This window comes from Oncorhynchus tshawytscha, unplaced genomic scaffold, assembly GCF_018296145.1.
Source record: "Oncorhynchus tshawytscha isolate Ot180627B unplaced genomic scaffold, Otsh_v2.0 Un_contig_4783_pilon_pilon, whole genome shotgun sequence".
In the NCBI taxonomy this organism is placed as follows: Eukaryota; Metazoa; Chordata; class Actinopteri; order Salmoniformes; family Salmonidae; genus Oncorhynchus; species Oncorhynchus tshawytscha.
The window spans coordinates 1-18,559 of record NW_024609377.1 but is presented as its reverse complement, the minus strand read 5'-3'; the positions used below and the strand labels follow the sequence as shown (position 1 = coordinate 18,559).

The following is an 18,559-nucleotide window of genomic DNA, read 5'->3' as shown; positions in this document are numbered from 1 at the left end:
ACATGGACACTAGAATTGAACATTATGAAACAAAACAATTTTTTGTTGAACTAGGACTCCTTGCACTACATTCTGATGGAAGATCATCAAAGGTAAGGGAATATTTATGTTGTAATTTTGTATTTCTGTTGACTCCAACATAGCGGAGAAATATTGTTACGTCTGAGCGCCGTCTCAGATTATTGCAATGTTAGGCTTTTTCCGTAACGTAAAAAAGAAATGTGACTCAGCGGTTGAATTAAGAACCAGTGTATCATTTTAATTATATGTAGAACAGGTATCTTTGTCAAAGTTAATGATGAGTATTTCTGTTATCTGGCGTAGCTTTCTATAATTCCTCCGGACATTTTGGAGAATTTTCTGAACATGGCGTCAATGTAAACCGAGATTTATGGATATAAAATGCATATTATCGAACAAAACATAAATGTACTGTGTAACATGTTATATGACTGTCATCTGATGAAGATTTTCAAGAGGTTAGTGAATGATTTTTCTTTTAATCCTGCTTTTGTCATTGTATCTTTTGTTGGACAAAATGGCTACGTTTTTTCTTTGTTTTGGTGGTGGTCTAATATAAATATATGTTCTGTTTTCGCCGTAAAACATTTTAAAAATCTGACACACTGGGTAGATGAACAAGGTGTTTATCTTTCATTTGAGGTATTGGACTTGTTAATGTGTGGAGGTTAAATATTTCTAAGAATATTTTTGTATTCCCTGCGCCACTGTTTCAGCTGAACGGGAGGGTGGAGTTCCTGTAGGGGAACCTATAGGCTTAAGGGAAGACATCCTGCTCCTTCATGTGGTACCCTTCCTGCAGTCTCGTCCTGATATGACCCTCCAGCATGACAATGCCACCAGCCATACTGCTCTTTCTTTGTGTGATTTCCTGCAAGACAGGAATGTCAGTGTTCTGCCATGGCCAGGGAAGAGCCCGGATCCCAATCCCAATGAGCACGTCGGGGACCTGTTGGATTGGAGGGTGAGGGCTAGGGCCATTCCCCCCAGAAATGTCTGGGAACTTGCAGGTACCTTGGTGAAAGAGAGAGGTAACACTCACAGCAAGATCTGGCCAATCTGGTGCAGGAGATGCACTGCAGTACTTAATGCAGCTGGTGGCCACACCAGATACTGACTTACTTTTGATTTTGACCAACCCCTTTGTTCAGGGATATATTATTCCCCTTATGTTAGTCACATGTCTGTGAAACTTGGTCAGTTTATGTCTCAGTTGTTGAATCTTGTTATCTTCATAGAAATATTTACACATGTTAAGTTTGCTGAAAATAAACGCAGTTGACAGTGAGAGGACGTTTCAGTTTTTGTATGTGTTTTTTGTAAACATATTTTCCACTCAATGATCCTGCTGCTGCTCCCCCTATGGTCATTCTACATTTTATTTCACTAGCCCTGCATGTTGGAGCTCCAAGTCTAAGATTATCACTGTACCCTGCAATTGCACCTGCAACCCTGTGCATGTGACTATTAAACAATCTGAATCTTTATTATGTTCCCCTTACCCTACCTCCTCTCCTCTAATTGGAGTAAACTAATGACAAACACAGACAAAATGTTGTGTTACTGTCCTGGACCAAAACAGTTATTCCCATTCAAAATATGTTTTACCTAACCATTAATCTTAATCCTAACCTTAACCTCTAAACCTAACTCTTAATCCTAATCTCAACCAAAAATAGCCTTGTTACTTGTGGGGACCTGTGAAATGCACCCACTTGTCCAACTTTGTTTTACAGTCCTTGTCAGGACTTCTGGTCCACACAAGGATAGTAAAACCATACAAACGCACGCGCGCACGCACACACACACACACACACACACACATTGACTGTGGTTTAGGACTGCATTATTCTATGTGTGGTGAGGTCTCTTGTGAATAGGAAGCATTTCAGTGTAAATTGAAAATGGATGAAAGTCAGCACAGTTATATTTCTTATGTTGAGGAGTGGACCTACATTTTTAAACAGGCAAAATGTGACTAAATCCCATCACTCCTCATCAGCTGCATCATAGTGCTACTGAAGGTTCCAGTGTTCTAGACAATAGCTCCTCCTACTGGCATCTCAACATTACTGCAGCCTCCTCTCTTCAAACATTGTCCTTATACATTTGGGCAGTAATATAATGCCACGGTGATATTCTGTTACACTGAATGTGTCCCAAATGGCACCCTATGTGCCCTGGTTAAAAGTAGTACACTATTTAGGGAATAGGGTGCCATTTGGGACACAGTCCTGTTGGCCATTGTGTTTAGTACTGGTACCTAATAATAATGTCCTCAATGATGTTGGGTCAATAACAACATAATAAACTAATGAAACACAACACTGGCTAGTACTTGACCAAGTCACATTTAAGCACACAAACACTGATGTCTATAGTAGTATTAGCCACTATCATATTCTGTTACACTGTTGACCCTTATGTACAGCAGAGGAGGCTGGTGATAGAAGGAGATGGTGCTGCAGTGGATGCTATTTTGTGTTTTTTATGCTGGTCTTAACTTTTTTAGTTCTTAATGTCTCTGCCATCATTTCCTATGGCCGAAACAGCTTCTAACCATCAGAACAGTGATCACTAAACTTGATTTGGATGAACATTTCTACTTCAACGAGTCTGCAACTTTGGACATTCTGCTTACTCCGGACCAGACCCTGATCCCCGGCAGCAGAGAGTCAAGCGAGCAGGCATCCTGACGAGATTACGTCGGTCATCAAATAGACCCCCAAATAGACCAACAAACTGGAAGAGCTCGAGACTCTCCTGTCAACAGGACCTGAATAACTGTAATATATGTTTCTCAGAGTCGTGGCTGAACGAGGACATATACATCTTGTTGATTTGTCTACACTCTTAGAAAACAAATGGTGCTATTTGGAACCTTAGAGGGTTATTTGGCTCTCCACATAGGATAACACTTTGAAGAACCCTTTATCTTTCCAGGTAGAACATTTTTGGATTCCATGTAGAACCATTTCCACAGAGGGTTCTACATGGAACACAAAAAGGTTCTACCTGGAACCAAAAATAATTCTAGAACCAAAAAGGGTGCTCCTCCTTTTTCAACCTCACCTGTGCTCCTCGTTTTTGAACCTCACCTGTGCAACTAGGGGCAACAAAACTCTAGTTCACCTATACTCTACACATGCATAAAAAGCCCTCCCTTTGGCAAATCAGACCATATCTTTATCCTCCTGCTTCCTGCCTACAAGCAAAAACAAACAGGATGTACCAGAGACACGCTCAATACAGAAGTGGTCCGATCAGGTGGATGCTCAGCTACAGGACTGTTTCACTAGCACAGACTGGAATATGTTCCGGGATTCATCCAATAACATGGAGGAATTGATCACGTCATTCACCACTTCATTAATAAGTTTATCGCCGACATTGTCACCACAGTGACCTACAGACGTACCAACCAGAAGCCAAGGATTACAGGCAACATCTGCACAGAGCTAAAGGCTGGAGCTTCCGCTTTCAAGGAACGGGACACTAATCCGGACGCTTAAAGAAATTCTGCTACGACCTCCGATGAGCAATCAAACCGGAAGCGCATCAATACAGGACTAAGGCTGAATCCTACTCTGGTGGCTCTGAAGCGAGAAGCATGTGGCTGGGCTTGCAAACTATCATGGATTACAAAGGGAAATCCAGCCGCGAGCTGCCCAGTGACACAAGTCCACCAGACGAGCTACAGTAAGTTACGTCTATGCTCACTTAGTCTATTATCGCTCCTGATGCCTAGTCACTTTACCCCTCCCTATGGGGCAGCAGGTAGCCTAGTGGTTAAGAGCGTTGGGCCAGTAAAGGTTGCTGTTTTGACTTCCTGAACTGGCAAAAGCAGTAAATTGTGCAGTTCTGCCCTTGATCAAGGCAGTTAACCCACAACAACAACTGCTCCCGGGCATCGATTACGTCCATTTATGCAGCCCCACACACCTCTCTGATTCAGAGGGGTTGAATTAAATGTAGAAGACACATTTCAGTTGAATGCATTCAGTTGTGCAACTGACTAGGTATCCCCCTTTCCCTTATATGTATGTACACAAACACCTCATTACCTCGTACCTCTGCACATCAACTCGGTACTGTGAAACAGACATGTATTTTTTACTCGTTATTGATATTAGTTATTCACTCTGTATTTATTCCTTGTGTCACTATTTCCCTCAAAACATTCATACAGTGTAAGTATTCAGACCCATTTACCTATTTTGACATTTTGTTACATTACAGCCTTATTCTAAAATGGATTAAATAAACAATTTCCCTCATCATTCTAAACACAATACACCACAAAGACAAATCATAATCTGTTTTTTGAATTTACATAAGTATACATAACCTTTGTTATGAGACTCGAAATTGAGCTCAGGTGCATCCTGTTCCCATTCATTATCTTTCAAATGTGATTGAGTCCACCTGTGGTGAATTCAATTGATTGGACATGATTTGAAAGTAAATGTCAGAGCAAAAAGCAAGCCATGACGTCGAAGAAATTGTCCGTAGAGCTCCGAGACAGGATTGGGTCTTGGCAAAGAACTCCGGAAGGGTATCAAAAAGTCTGCACTATTGAAGGTCCCCAAGAACACAGTGGCCTCCATCATTCTTAAATGGAAGAATGGAGCAATCGGGGGAGAAGGGCCTTGGTCAGGTAGGTGACCAAGAACCCGATGGTCACTCTGACAGAGCTCCAGTGTTCCTCTGTGGAGATGGGAGAACCTTCCAGAAGGACAACCATCTCTGCAGCACTCCACCAATCAGGCCTTTATGGTCGAGTGGCCAAATGGAAGCCACTCCTCAGTAAAAGGCACATGACAGCAAGCTTGAACCTTGCCTAAAGGCACCTAAATGAGATTCTCTGGTCTGATGAAACCAAGATGGAACTCTTTGGCCTGAATAGCCAAGTGTCACGTCTGGAGGTAACCTGGCACATCCCTACGATGAAGCATGGTGGTGGCAGCATAATGCTGTGGGGGTTTTTCAGCAGCAGGGACTGGTAGACTAGTCAGGATCGAGGGAAAGATGAACGGAGCGAAGTACAGAGAGATCCGTGATGAAATCCTGCTCCAGAGCATGCATTACCTTCCAACAAGACAACGACACTAAGCACATAGCCAAGACAACGCAGGAGTGGCTTTGGGACAAGTCTCTGAATGTCCTTTAGTGGCCCATCCAGAGGCAGGACATACCTGATGGAACATCTCTGGAGAGACCTGAAAATAGCTGTGCAGCTACGCTCCCCATCCAACCTGACAGAGCTTGAGAGGATCTGCAGAGAAGAATGAGAGAAACTCCCCAAATTCAAGTTTGCTAAGCTTGTTGCATCATACACAAGAAGACTCAAGGCTGTAATTGCTGACAAGGTGCTTCAACAAAGTACTGAGTAAAAGGTCTTAATACTTATGGAAATGTGATTTTTCAGTTTAACATTTTTTTAAATGTGCATAAATGTGCAAAAATGCCATAAAAAAACTGTTTTTGTTAATACTTTTGTCATTATGGGGTATTGTGTTTAGATTGATGAGGGGGAAAAAAACACATTGAATCCATTTTAGTTATAGTATAGTATAAGGCTGTAATGTAACAAAATGTGTTTAGGAAAAGAATAGGGTCTCTGAATACATTCACAACCCAATGCTCTGTATTTTTATCTTTAAAAACAACCCACCATCACTGCATTGTTGGAAAGGACACAACCCACCATTGTCTCAGTCTCATGTTATTTCAACCCACCATCACTGTGTCTCATGTTCATGTTCATACTACTCCTAAACACAACCCACCATCACTGTCTCATGTTAATACTACTCCTAAACACAACCCACCATCACTGTGTCTCATGTTAATACTACTCCTAAACACAACCCACCATCACTGTGTCTCATGTTAATACTACTCCTAAACACAACCCACCATCACTGTGTCTCAAATACTACAAACACAACCCACCATCACTGTGTCTCATGTTAATACTACTCCTAAACACAACCCACCATCACTGTGTCTCATGTTAATACTACTCCTAAACACAACCCACCATCACTGTGTCTCATGTTAATACTACTCCTAAACACAACCCACCATCACTGTGTCTCATGTTAAACACAAACACAACCCACCATCACTGTGTCTCATGTTCATACTACTCCTAAACACAACCCACCATCACTGTGTCTCATGTTAATACTACTCCTAAACACAACCCACCATCACTGTGTCTCATGTTAATACTACTCCTAAACACAACCCACCATCACTGTGTCTCATGTTAATACTACTCCTAAACACAACCCACCATCACTGTGTCTCATGTTAATACTACTCCTAAACACAACCCACCATCACTGTGTCTCATGTTAATACTATGTGTCTCATGTTAATACTACTCCTAAACACAACCCACCATCACTGTGTCTCATGTTAATACTACTCCTAAACACAACCCACCATCACTGTGTCTCATGTTAATACTACTCCTAAACACAACCCACCATCACTGTTCATGTTATACTACTCACTGTGTCTCTAAACACAAACCAACACCATCACTGTGTCTCATGTTAATACTACTCCTAAACACAACCCACCATCACTGTGTCAACCCACCATCACTGTGTCTCATGTTATCACTGTGTCTCACTAATACTACTCTAAACACAACCCACCATCACTGTGTCTCATGTTAATACTACTCCTAAACACAACCCACCATCACTGTGTCTCATGTTAATACTACTCCTAAACACAACCCACCATCACTGTGTCTCTGTTACACAAACACAACCCACCATCACTGTTCTCATGTTAATACTACTACTCACTGTGTCTCTTGTTAATACTACTCCTAAACACAACCCACCATCACATCACTGTGTCTCATGTTAATACAAAACACAACCCACCATCACTGTGTCTCATGTTAATACTACTCCTAAACACAACCCACCATCACTGTGTCCTAAATACACCTAAACACAACCCACCATCACTGTGTCTCATGTTACTATAAACACAACCCACCATCACTGTGTCTCTAATACTCCTAAACACAACCCACCATCACTGTGTCTCATGTTAATACTACTCCTAAACACAACCCACCATCACTGTGTCTCATGTTAATACTACTCCTAAACACAACCCACCATCACTGTGTCTCATGTTAATACTACTCCTAAACACAACCCACCATCACTGTGTCTCATGTTAATACTACTCCTAAACACAACCCACCATCACTGTGTCTCATGTTAATACTACTCCTAAACACAACCCACCATCACTGTGTCTCTTGTTAATACTACTCCTAAACACAGCCCACATCACTGTCTCATGTTAATACTACTCCTAAACACAACCCACCATCACTGTGTCTCATGTTAATACTACTCCTAAACACAACCCACCATCACTGTGTCTCATGTTAATACTACTCCTAAACACCCCACCATCACTGTCTCATGTTCATGTTAATACTACTCCTAAACACAACCCACCATCACTGTGTCATGTTACTACTCCTAAACACAACCCACCATCACTGTTAATACTACTCCTAAACACAACCCACCATCACTGTGTCTCATGTTAAACATACTACTCCTAAACACAACCCACCATCACTGTGTCTCATGTTAATACTACTCCTAAACACAACCATCACCATCACTGTCACTGTGTCTCATGTTCATACTACTCCTAAACACAACCCACCATCACTGTGTCTCATGTTCATACTACTCCTAAACACAACCCACCATCACTGTGTCTCATGTTCATACTACTCCTAAACACAACCCACCATCACTGTGTCTCATGTTAATACTACTCCTAAACACAACCCACCATCACTGTGTCTCATGTTAATACTACTCCTAAACACAACCCACCATCACTGTGTTAATACTCAAACACAACCCACCATCACTGTCTCATGTACTACTCCTAAACACAACCCACCATCACTGTCTCATGTTAATACTACTCCTAAACACAACCCACCATCACTGTCTCATGTTCATACTACTCCTAAACCCACCATCACTGTGTCTCTTGTTAATACTAAAAGCTCTGTGTCTCATGTTAATACTACTCACAACCCACCAAACACAACCCACCACCATCACTGTGTCTCATGTTAATACTACTACTGTCCTAAGTATCCACTCAATCACTCTTAATACTTCAAACTCTAAACAAAAACAACCCACCATCACTGTCTCCCTACTCCTAAACACAACAATATATTGCTCTCACAGCCCACCATCAGAGGCCTCAAAATAGCATGAACAAGTCTTACATTTGAAACCACACTCATTAAACTCACCCACGCACTGTCCGTGCTGTCACAAAATACAGTGTGTTTCTGCACTTAAAATGCATGTAAAATATTAACCCAAAATTCATGAAACACCATCCAAATATCTTACGCATAGATTCACATGCAAAGCATAATTCATACTCACATTTTCTACATTATGTCTGTCGTTTAACAGGCAAACAAACTGTCTCATGTAGGTCTAAACATTACCATCACTGTCTCATGCTAATAGACAAACAAACTGTCTCATGTAGGTCTACATTATGTATCCACTCTAGGCTAACAGACAAACAAACTGTATGTAGCATGAACAAGTCTACATTTGAAACCACATCATTAAACTCACCGAAGACGCGCTACACAAAATACAGTGTGTTTCTGGGCTAACAGAAAAACAAACTGTATGTAGGTCTACATTATGTATGTCTAGGCTAACAGACAAACAAACTGTATGTAGGTCTACATTATGTATGTCTAGGCTAACAGACAAACAAACTGTATGTAGGTCTACATTATGTATGTCTAGGTTAACAGAGAAACAAAACAGCAGTATAAAACATTGTTATGCCCGGCAGAAGCTGAAATTGTCATGCCTGGCAGAAGTTTGATGACTAGAAACAAGTAATAATGAAAAGATAGACATCATCAAGCGTACTTACAGCGTGAGGAGAGAGAGGGGAGGTGAGCTTACTGTCCAAACAGAGAATGAAACAGAATGGTGTGAGTTCTGTGGTTGACAGCAACTAGATGTACTGAGGGGCTGAAAGGTGATGCAGAGCTGGCTTCCTGTCTTCATGATGCCTCTTCCTGGCAACCAACACGCCAGTGAAGGGCTTTAAGAAATGTGTGAACATCTTCAAGAGGAGAGAGAGGGACTTTACAAGAAATGTCTGTCTGATATGTCATAGGCTACTTGTATTTCTTCATTGGTGGCTACAATATGGAGAGTGGATAGATGGGTCCCTCCTGAGAGGTTTGAGAAACACTAGTTCTGGTGGGGGTGGTGTTCATTCCCCAAACATGTTGCTAAAACTGTATTTGGGTTTTAGAACACCACTTTCTGAAAAATTACATTACATTAATAATGACACTACATCTGATTTGATTAAACTGTATTTTATTATGAATTAATACAACTGATTGACATAATAAAACACTAAGTCATTTGTACACTCAGCTCCCCCACATGCTGAGAGGATACAGACAGATTGTCTTTTTACATTGATGCTATCAATCAATCATTCTGTGCTCCTCATATTGTCACTTTAGTCAACTTGAATTGAATTAGTCCACTGAACATCATGTACAGTATAAAATCACTGAACTGAAGATACGGGCCTTGATCCAATATCCACAGTAGCACACTACTTGTTTCAGTTAAGGTGGTCTGGTGTGGATGTTAGAACACCGCATGGACACTGAGGGCATTCCAGGCAGACTATATTGCAGTCAAGCTGTGCCTTGCAACCAATGGTTGTGTGCCACATCATGGATTGCGCAGTCAGGAAACGCAGGTTAACTGATATCTTAAACACAAACACCTATCCAGGCATTGTGAGATCTGGCAGGCGACTGTAATATAGTCTGCCTGGAACAGGCCCTATATTCATCTGCAATTCAATTCAAAATCAGCTCAGGCTGAGGGGGCGGGGAAAGGAAATCAGAGGAGCACTCCTCTTCACTTTGATTGACACTTCACACACTCATACTGTATGTCCAGTGTTCTGTCTGTGCTGTGTGTCAGAGGACTACAAAAGTGGTGGCACCCCCAACACCCCCATTCTGTCCAAGCTTCCTGTTCCCTTTTAAGGTAGGTACACGGTCCCTATTCCTCCACCTCAATCTTCATGTTCATTATTCTGTTCTTCCTCTTCCTCCTCTTCTTCTTCCCTCTGTTATATCCGGACGGTGCGTGGTGTTCAGGGTGGTCAGGGGGTCAGTGGGTCAGGGTGGTCAGGGTAGTCTGGGTGGTCAGGGTGGTCTGGGTGGTCAGGGTAGTCAGGGCAGTCTGGGTGTTCAGGGTGGTCAGGGTGGTCTGGGTGGTCAGGGTAGTCTGGGTGGTCTGGGTGGTCAGGGTGGTCAGGGTAGTCTGGGTGGTCAGGGTGGTCAGGGTGTTCAGGGTTACCATGGTTTCCTGTCTCTTCCTCTATGGTCAGGCTTGTGTTTGATGCAACATTTGTCACCATACAGGCAGCCAGTGGTCCTCCAGAAGAAACACTCATCACCATTGATGGGAGCCATCCTCCTGGGCCTGGGAGAGAGACACACAAACAGTATGAAAACACAAGCACCTGCACGCAAGTGCTCCCATCCCCACCTTCTGTCAGTTATCTGTCATTTTGTACAATTCATGGCCCATAGATTAGTAACAATTTAGAATACAACATTATAAATGCTTATATATGTTGATAATATATAGTTGATGTTTTGACAGATAGTGGGATGTCCTTACCCTGTGGCGGCGTACTGGGAGGCTGAGGAGGTGCTGTCAAAATCCATACAACATCATCCACTGTCAAAATGGACATACAACATCATCCACTGTCAAAATACATACAACAGACCATCCACAGTCAAAATACATACAACAGATCCACTGTCAAAATACATACAACAGCAACCACTGTCAAAATACATACAACAGACCCACAGTCAAAATACATACAACAGACCCACTGTCAAAATACATACAACAGCAACCACCGTCAAAATACATACAACAGCAACCACTGTCAAAATACATACAACAGCAACCACTGTCAAAATACATACAACAGCAACCACTGTCAAAATACATACAACAGCAACCACTGTCAAAATACATACAACAGACCCCACAGTCAAAATACATACAACAGACCCCACAGTCAAAATACATACAACAGCAACCACTGTCAAAATACATACAACAGCAACCACTGTCAAAATACATACAACATCATCCACCGTCAAAATACATACAACAGACCCCACTGTCAAAATACATACAACATCATCCACTGTCAAAATACATACATCATCAGTGTTTGACTAAGACCATGAGGCTCTGGTAGAAAATAGTGCACTATGTAGGAATAGGGTGCTATTTTGGACAGTCTATAGAACCTATAGCTGTATGTATATACATTCACATTAAAGTATGTATAATTTAGATGTGGAATAACCAAACAACAGACTGGGTGTGATTTCAGTGAACGAAGCTGGTCTGTAATGATGAGATAACCTTGTCTTAGACCTGGAGATTCATGTTAGCTAACAGGAGCTAATGTCTACACTTTAGCTCAGTGGGCTAGCATGGTCTAGAATCACAGTAACAACCCAGAGTATGATAGCCAGAGTTAAACATACACACCCAGTAGAGTCCTGAGGGGAGGAGAGGTCCACCACTGGAGTCCTGAGGGGAGGAGAGGTACACCACTGGAGTCCTGAGGAGAGGAGAGGTCCAACACTGGAGTCCAGAGGGGAGAGAGGTCCAAACAACACTGGAGTCCCGAGGGGAAGGAGAGGTCCAACACTGGAGTCCAGAGGGAAGGAGAGGTCCAACACTGGAGTCATGAGGGGAGGAGAGGTCCAACACTGGAGTCCTGAGGGAGGAGAGGTCCAACACTGGAGTCATGAGGGGAGGAGAGGTCCACCACTGGAGTCCTGAGGGGAGGAGAGGTCCACACTGGAGTCATGAGGGGGGAGAGAGGTCCAACACTGGAGTCCTGAGGGGAGGAGAGGTCCACCACTGGAGTCCTGAGGGGAGGAGAGGTCCAACACTGGAGTCCAAGAGGAAGGAGAGGTCCACCACTGGAGTCCTGAGGGAGGAGAGGTCCACCACTGGAGTCCAAAGGGGAGGAGAGGTCCACTACTGGAGTCCCGAGGGAAGGAGAGGTCCAACACTGGAGTCCCGAGGGAGGAGAGGTCCACTACTGGAGTCCCGAGGGAAGGAGAGTTCCAACACTGGAGTCCCGAGGGGAGGAGGGGTCCACCACTGGAGTCATGAGGGGATGAGAGGTCCTCCACTGGAGTCCCGAGGGGAGGAGAGGTCCACCACTGAAGTCCTGAGGGGAGGAGAGGTCCACCACTGGAGTCATGAGGGGAGGAGAGGTCCACCACTGGAGTCCTGAGGGGAGGAAGGTCCACCACTGGAGTCCTGAGGGGAGGAGAGGTCCACCACTGGAGTCATGAGGGGAGGAGAGGTACAACACTGGAGTCCTGAGGGGAGGAGAGGTCCACCACTGGAGTCCTGAGGGGAGGAGAGGTCCACCACTGGAGTCATGAGGGAGGAGAGGTCCACCACTGGAGTCCTGCGGGGAGGAGAGGTCCACCACTGGAGTCTGATGGGAGGAGTGGTCCATCACTGGAGTCATGAGGGGAGGAGAGGTCCACCACTGGAGTCATGAGGGGGAGAGAGGTCCACTACTGGAGTCCTTAGAGGAAGGAGAGGTCCACCACTGGAGTCATGAGGGGGAGCCGAGAGCTGTCTGCACAGTGGTAAACTTCTCCAGCAACAAACTGGGGGAGGGGAGAGAGAGAGGGGGGAGAGAGAGGGGGGGAGAGAGAGAGGGGGGGGAGAGGGAGAGAGAGAGGGAGAGAGGGGAGAGAGGAAGAGAGAGGGAGAGAGGGAGAGAGGTGATGAACAGTGCTTGGTGTTGATCTATGACAGTGTCTCCTGACAGTAATGTAGTATCCCTGACCTGCCTATAGCCTAGCTATGTGGTTCAATGGTTCCATCATGTGTCCAATAGGTAGAAATACAAGAAACGAGCAGAATGGATTTAGTTATGAATCAATGCATGTTAGTCAAACAATCAATTTATTTGTTGTCTATTTATTGTCTACATTTGAGCTTATTTACAACATGATGCTTATACTGTGTTCAATGTATCTCAAATAAATGTTCTAATGAATCATTAATAATTTGAAAATAAAACAAGCAATATCATAACACTGAACAATATGGTATTACATAATATAAAATATAAAATGACCAGTAATGACTGACAGCAATACAAAGTAAAACATATTTTAACACATCAGGAACAACTCGAGATACAAATATTTAAAAGCTCTTGTCAATATTATTCCTTTTTGTGTCACTAAGACAAGCCAAAACTTTATATGTTAAAAAAATCAGGATTTGGCAAAATTCCATAGAGAAAGATAAGCAGTACAATCTACAGATAGGAAACAGATAAGTACACAAGAACAGTAGGCCAGTTCAGGAAGGAAACCTGAGTGTCCAATTAGAGACTAGTATCATTCACCACCATCTTATTCTGTGGTCTATTAAACTGTTACTCTACTCTGGCTTCTTGTCTGATCTCACATCCTTCTACTGTTACTGCTGCTGCTGTTACTCTACTGTTACTGTTACTCTACTACTCTGCTTCTTGTCCTCTGTTGACTCTGCTGCTGCTACTGTTGACTCTGCTGCTGCTACTGTTACTCTATGGCTTCTTGTCCTCTGTTGACTCTGCTGCTACTGTTACTCTACTGTTACTCTGCTGCTACTGTTACTCTACTCTGGCTTCTTGTCCTCCGTTGACTACTCTGCTTACTCTACTCTGGCTTCTTGTCCTCTGCTCTGCTGCTGCTACTGTTACTCTACTCTGGCTTCTTGTTACCTCTGTTGACTTGTCCTCTGTTGGCTTCTTGTCCTCTGTTGACTCTGCTGCTGCTGTTACTCTGTTACTCTGGCTTCTTGTCCTCTGTCTGTTACTCTGTTGACTCTGCTGCTGCTACTGTTACTCTACTCTGGCTTCTTGTCCTCTGTTGACTCTGCTGGCTGTCCTCTGTTGACTGCTGCTGCTACTGTTACTCTACTCTGGCTTCTTGTCCTCTGTTGACTCTGCTGCTGCTACTGTTACTCTACTCTGCTGCTGCTACTGTTACTCTACTCTGGCTTCTTGTCCTCTGTTGACTCTGCTGCTGCTACTGTTACTCTACTCTGGCTTCTTGTCCTCTGTTGACTCTGCTGCTGCTACTGTTACTCTACTCTGGCTTCTTGTCTGTTGACTCTGCTGCTACTGTTACTCTACTCTGGCTTCTTGTCCTCTGTTGACTCTGCTGCTGCTACTGTTACTCTACTGCTGGCTTCTTGTCCTCTGTTGACTCTGCTGCTGCTACTGTTACTCTACTCTGGCTTCTTGTCCTCTGTTGACTGCTGCTGCTGTTACTCTACTCTGGCTTCTTGTCCTCTGTTGACTCTGCTGCTACTGTTACTCTACTGGCTTCTTGTTCTGCTGCTGCTACTGTTACTCTACTCTGGCTTCTTGTCCTCTGTTGACTCTGCTGCTGCTACTGTTACTCTACTCTGGCTTCTTGTCCTCTGTTGACTCTGCTGCTGCTACTGTTACTCTACTCTGGCTTCTTGTCCTCTGTTGACTCTGCTGCTGCTACTGTTACTCTACTCTGGCTTCTTGTCCTCTGTTGACTCTGCTGCTGCTACTGTTACTCTGTTACTCTGGCTTCTTGTCCTCTGTTGACTCTGCTGCTGGTTACTTCTTGTCTTGTCCTCTGTTGACTCTGCTGCTGCTACTGTTACTCTACTCTGGCTTCTTGTCCTCTGTTGACTCTGCTGCTGCTACTGTTACTCTACTCTGGCTTCTTGTCCTCTGTTGACTCTGCTGCTGCTACTGTTACTCTACTGGCTTCTTGTCCTCTGTTGACTCTGCTGCTACTGTTACTCTACTCTGGCTTCTTGTCCTCTGTTGACTCTGCTGCTACTGTTACTCTACTCTGGCTTCTTGTCCTCTGTTGACTCTGCTGCTACTGTTACTCTACTCTGGCTTCTTGTCCTCTGTTGACTCTGCTGCTGCTACTGTTACTCTACTCTGGCTTCTTGTCCTCTGTTGACTCTGCTGCTGTCCTACTGTTACTCTATCTGGCTTCTTGTCCTCTGTTGACTCTGCTGCTGCTACTGTTACTCTACTCTGGCTTCTTGTCCTCTGTTGACTCTGCTGCTACTGTTACTCTACTCTGGCTTCTTGTCCTCTGTTGACTCTGCTGCTGCTACTGTTACTCTACTCTGGCTTCTTGTCCTCTGTTGACTCTGCTGCTGTTACTCTACTCTGGCTTCTTGTCCTCTGTTGACTCTGCTGCTACTGTTACTCTACTCTGGCTTCTTGTCCTCTGTTGACTCTGCTGCTGCTACTGTTACTCTACTGGCTGTCCTTGTTGACTCTGCTGCTGTTACTCTACTCTGGCTTCTTGTCCTCTGTTGACTCTGCTGCTGCTACTGTTACTCTACTCTGGCTTCTTGTCCTCTGTTGACTCTGCTGCTGTAACTAGATGTTTCTCACTATGCTGATTTCTGATATCATGTTTTCTTTGTAAGTGCTCACTAGCTGTGTTTGAACCTCACCCACATCGTTCAATATGCTCATGTTACAATGTTTGGCTGCTGCGGGGATGTGATTGATTGTGAGGATCAACCATGTTGCTGCTCTGTTGTCAGTCAATAGCCGGCTACAAGCTAGCTAAGTAGAAATAGCATCGAGAGTAACCTATAATACTGCCTACTTGTTTCTTCCCAATAACAGCTTTGAGCTGAGTCAGTGCGCTCCGTGAAACATCATGGAGAATTCTCCTCATCCATACAAGGAGGAATTAGCCTCAACCATGTTGCTATACAGTGAGTGAGAGCAATGTTTTCTGATCATGAGCAGGAGAGTAGCTCCTCCCACCACCCCAGCCTCCACCTGTTAGGTTCTGTGTTCCTGCTGGGGGATTGGTATAGTTTACTGCTACCCTGAAGGAGCAGAGCCTATATCGCCAAGACTCACACTATTCATTTGCTAATAAAGAGTTACAATTATTTCTATGTGAAATGTAATCAAATCTGGAAATGGCAAAATCTTATAGAAAAATAGCAGAAGCACAATCTATACCATTGATCATCTAGATACATACTGTATTGATCATCTATATACATACTGTATTGAGAATCTATTCACGTACTGTATTGATCATTTATCATCTATATACATACTGTATTAATCATCTAGACACATACTGTATTGATCATCTAGACACATACTGTATTTATCATTAGGAGAACAATCTAAATTCCAGCACTTACTCAGAAGTTAAAGCTCAGTGTCTCAAACCTTCTAGACTATAAAGCATTATGATAGTAAGAGAATAGCATTGTGAGGCCTAGCTTTGGTTTGATGCTGTTGCTCTTCAGTCCAGGTACTGTTTTGGTTCTCTTCAGTCCATGTTCTATGGTGGTTCTCTTTGGTCCAGGTTCTGTGGTGGTTCTCTTCAGTCCCGGTTCTTTTGTGGTTCTCATAATCGGAGGGCTCAGCATCTATCTGAGGGTCTGTGTCACTGTCCAGGTCCTGTGGTGGTTTGCTCCAGTTCTCATAATCGGAGGGCTCAGCATCTATCTGAGGGTCTGTGTCACTGTCCAGGTTCTGTGGTGGTTCTGTTCAGTTCAGGTTCTTTTGTGGTTCTCTCCAGTTCTCATAATCGGAGGGCTCAGCATCTATCTGAGGGTCTGTGTCACTGTCCAGGTCCTGTGGTGGTTTGCTCCAGTTCTCATAATCGGAGGGCTCAGCATCTATCTGAGGGGTTGTGTCACTGGGAGAGTCTCTCACATTCTGAAAGAAGACACACTGAATGAGCACTTTACGAACCCCTCCCTCCAAAATTGTTACGTAAATTAATTTGCTTACTGTCAATGGTATTAGGATTGAAATAACTTTGGGTTGTTGACATTATTACCTGTGTGTCTGCAGTGGTATCACTTCCTCCTGTGGATCTCCTGTAATGAGGGACAGAGTGAGTTCTGCTCTCTACTGACCTCTAGTGGAAGTTGATATGTTACTAATACAGTATATGTAAATGAAGAGTCACCTCTTCAGAGTGCAGTAGATGGTGAGTAGCAGAGCTCCAGCAGTCAGGACAGCCCCACCCCCAACACAGGAACCCAGGGAAACACTGCTGCAGGATCATGGGTTAATTAATGCATGATGTCAGAATGAAATCTGTAAAATGACAGAGCACCAAAAATAGACAGAATGTGTCATACTTACATATAACATTAATATGGACAGGGATAGTCTCTCTCCCTATAATGCTCAGAGCCTCACAGTAGTATCCCTCTCTGTCCTCAGAGCTGATGTTATGGATGGTGTAACTCTGTCCAAGATGTCTCATCGACCTGTTGTGTTTTGTCTTGTACCAGGTGTATTTGTCCACAGGTGGGTTGGCATCACTGCTGCAGGTCAGAGTCACTGAACTGCCCTCCACTATTTCACCAGAGGGACTGACTGACACTGAGGTGTTCTTTGGGCCGTCTGGATAACAGACAAAGTGAAAGTTAGTCTTCTCATTATGAAATGGTGTCAGTATTTAGAACTGTAAAATCAACCACCATTAATCTAAATGGAATAGTAGCTCTATCTCATGTCTGTTTCACTAAACATCAACAACCATTAATCTAAATGGAATAGTAGCTCTATCTCATGTCTGTTTCACTAAACATCAACCACCATTAATCTAAATGGAATAGTAGCTCTATCTCATGTCTGTTTCACTAAACATTAACCACCATTAATCTAAATGGAATAGTAGCTCTATCTCATGTCTGTTTCACTAAACATTAACCACCATTAATCTAAATGGAATAGTAGCTCTACCTCATGTCTGTTTCACTAAACATCAACCACCATTAATCTAAATGGAATAGTAGCTCTATCTCATGTCTGTTTCACTAAACATCAACAACCATTAATCTAAATGGAATAGTAGCTCTATCTCATGTCTGTTTCACTAAACATCAACCACCATTAATCTAAATGGAATAGTAGCTCTACCTCATGTCTGTTTCACTAAACATCAACCACCATTAATCTAAATGGAATAGTAGCTCTACCTCATGTCTGTTTCACTAAACATCAACCACCATTAATCTAAATGGAATAGTAGCTCTATCTCATGTCTGTTTCACTAAACATCTTAATCTAAATGTCTGTTTCACTAAACATCAACCACCATTAATCTAAATGGAATAGTAGCTCTATCTCATGTCTGTTTCACTAAACATCAACCACCATTAATCTAAATGGAATAGTAGCTCTATCTCATGTCTGTTTCACTAAACATCAACCACCATTAATCTAAATGGAATAGTAGCTCTACCTCATGTCTGTTTCACTAAACATCAACCACCATTAATCTAAATGGAATAGTAGCTCTATCTCATGTCTGTTTCACTAA

The 18,559-nt window shown here is 43.2% G+C and overlaps 1 protein-coding gene and 1 long non-coding RNA gene across 2 annotated transcripts in view; both read right to left on the bottom strand.

Annotated features, from left to right (window-relative positions):
* Positions 1-9,079, bottom strand: part of LOC121844680 (titin-like) — a 41,025-nt gene extending 31,946 nt beyond the window's left edge. Inside the window, exon 1 of the mRNA XM_042315061.1 lies at positions 9,007-9,079. The gene's annotated coding sequence lies outside the window, so the exon portion shown is untranslated. The remainder of the gene's footprint in view (positions 1-9,006) is intronic.
* A 6,905-nt stretch (positions 9,080-15,984) lies between these two features.
* On the bottom strand, positions 15,985-17,250 carry LOC121844683. The gene is made up of 3 exons (XR_006082112.1): positions 17,195-17,250; positions 17,063-17,102; positions 15,985-16,938 (listed from the first exon to the last, which is right to left on the bottom strand). It is a non-coding gene; the product is annotated as an uncharacterized LOC121844683 (long non-coding RNA).
* Between the last annotated feature and the right edge of the window lie 1,309 nt (positions 17,251-18,559).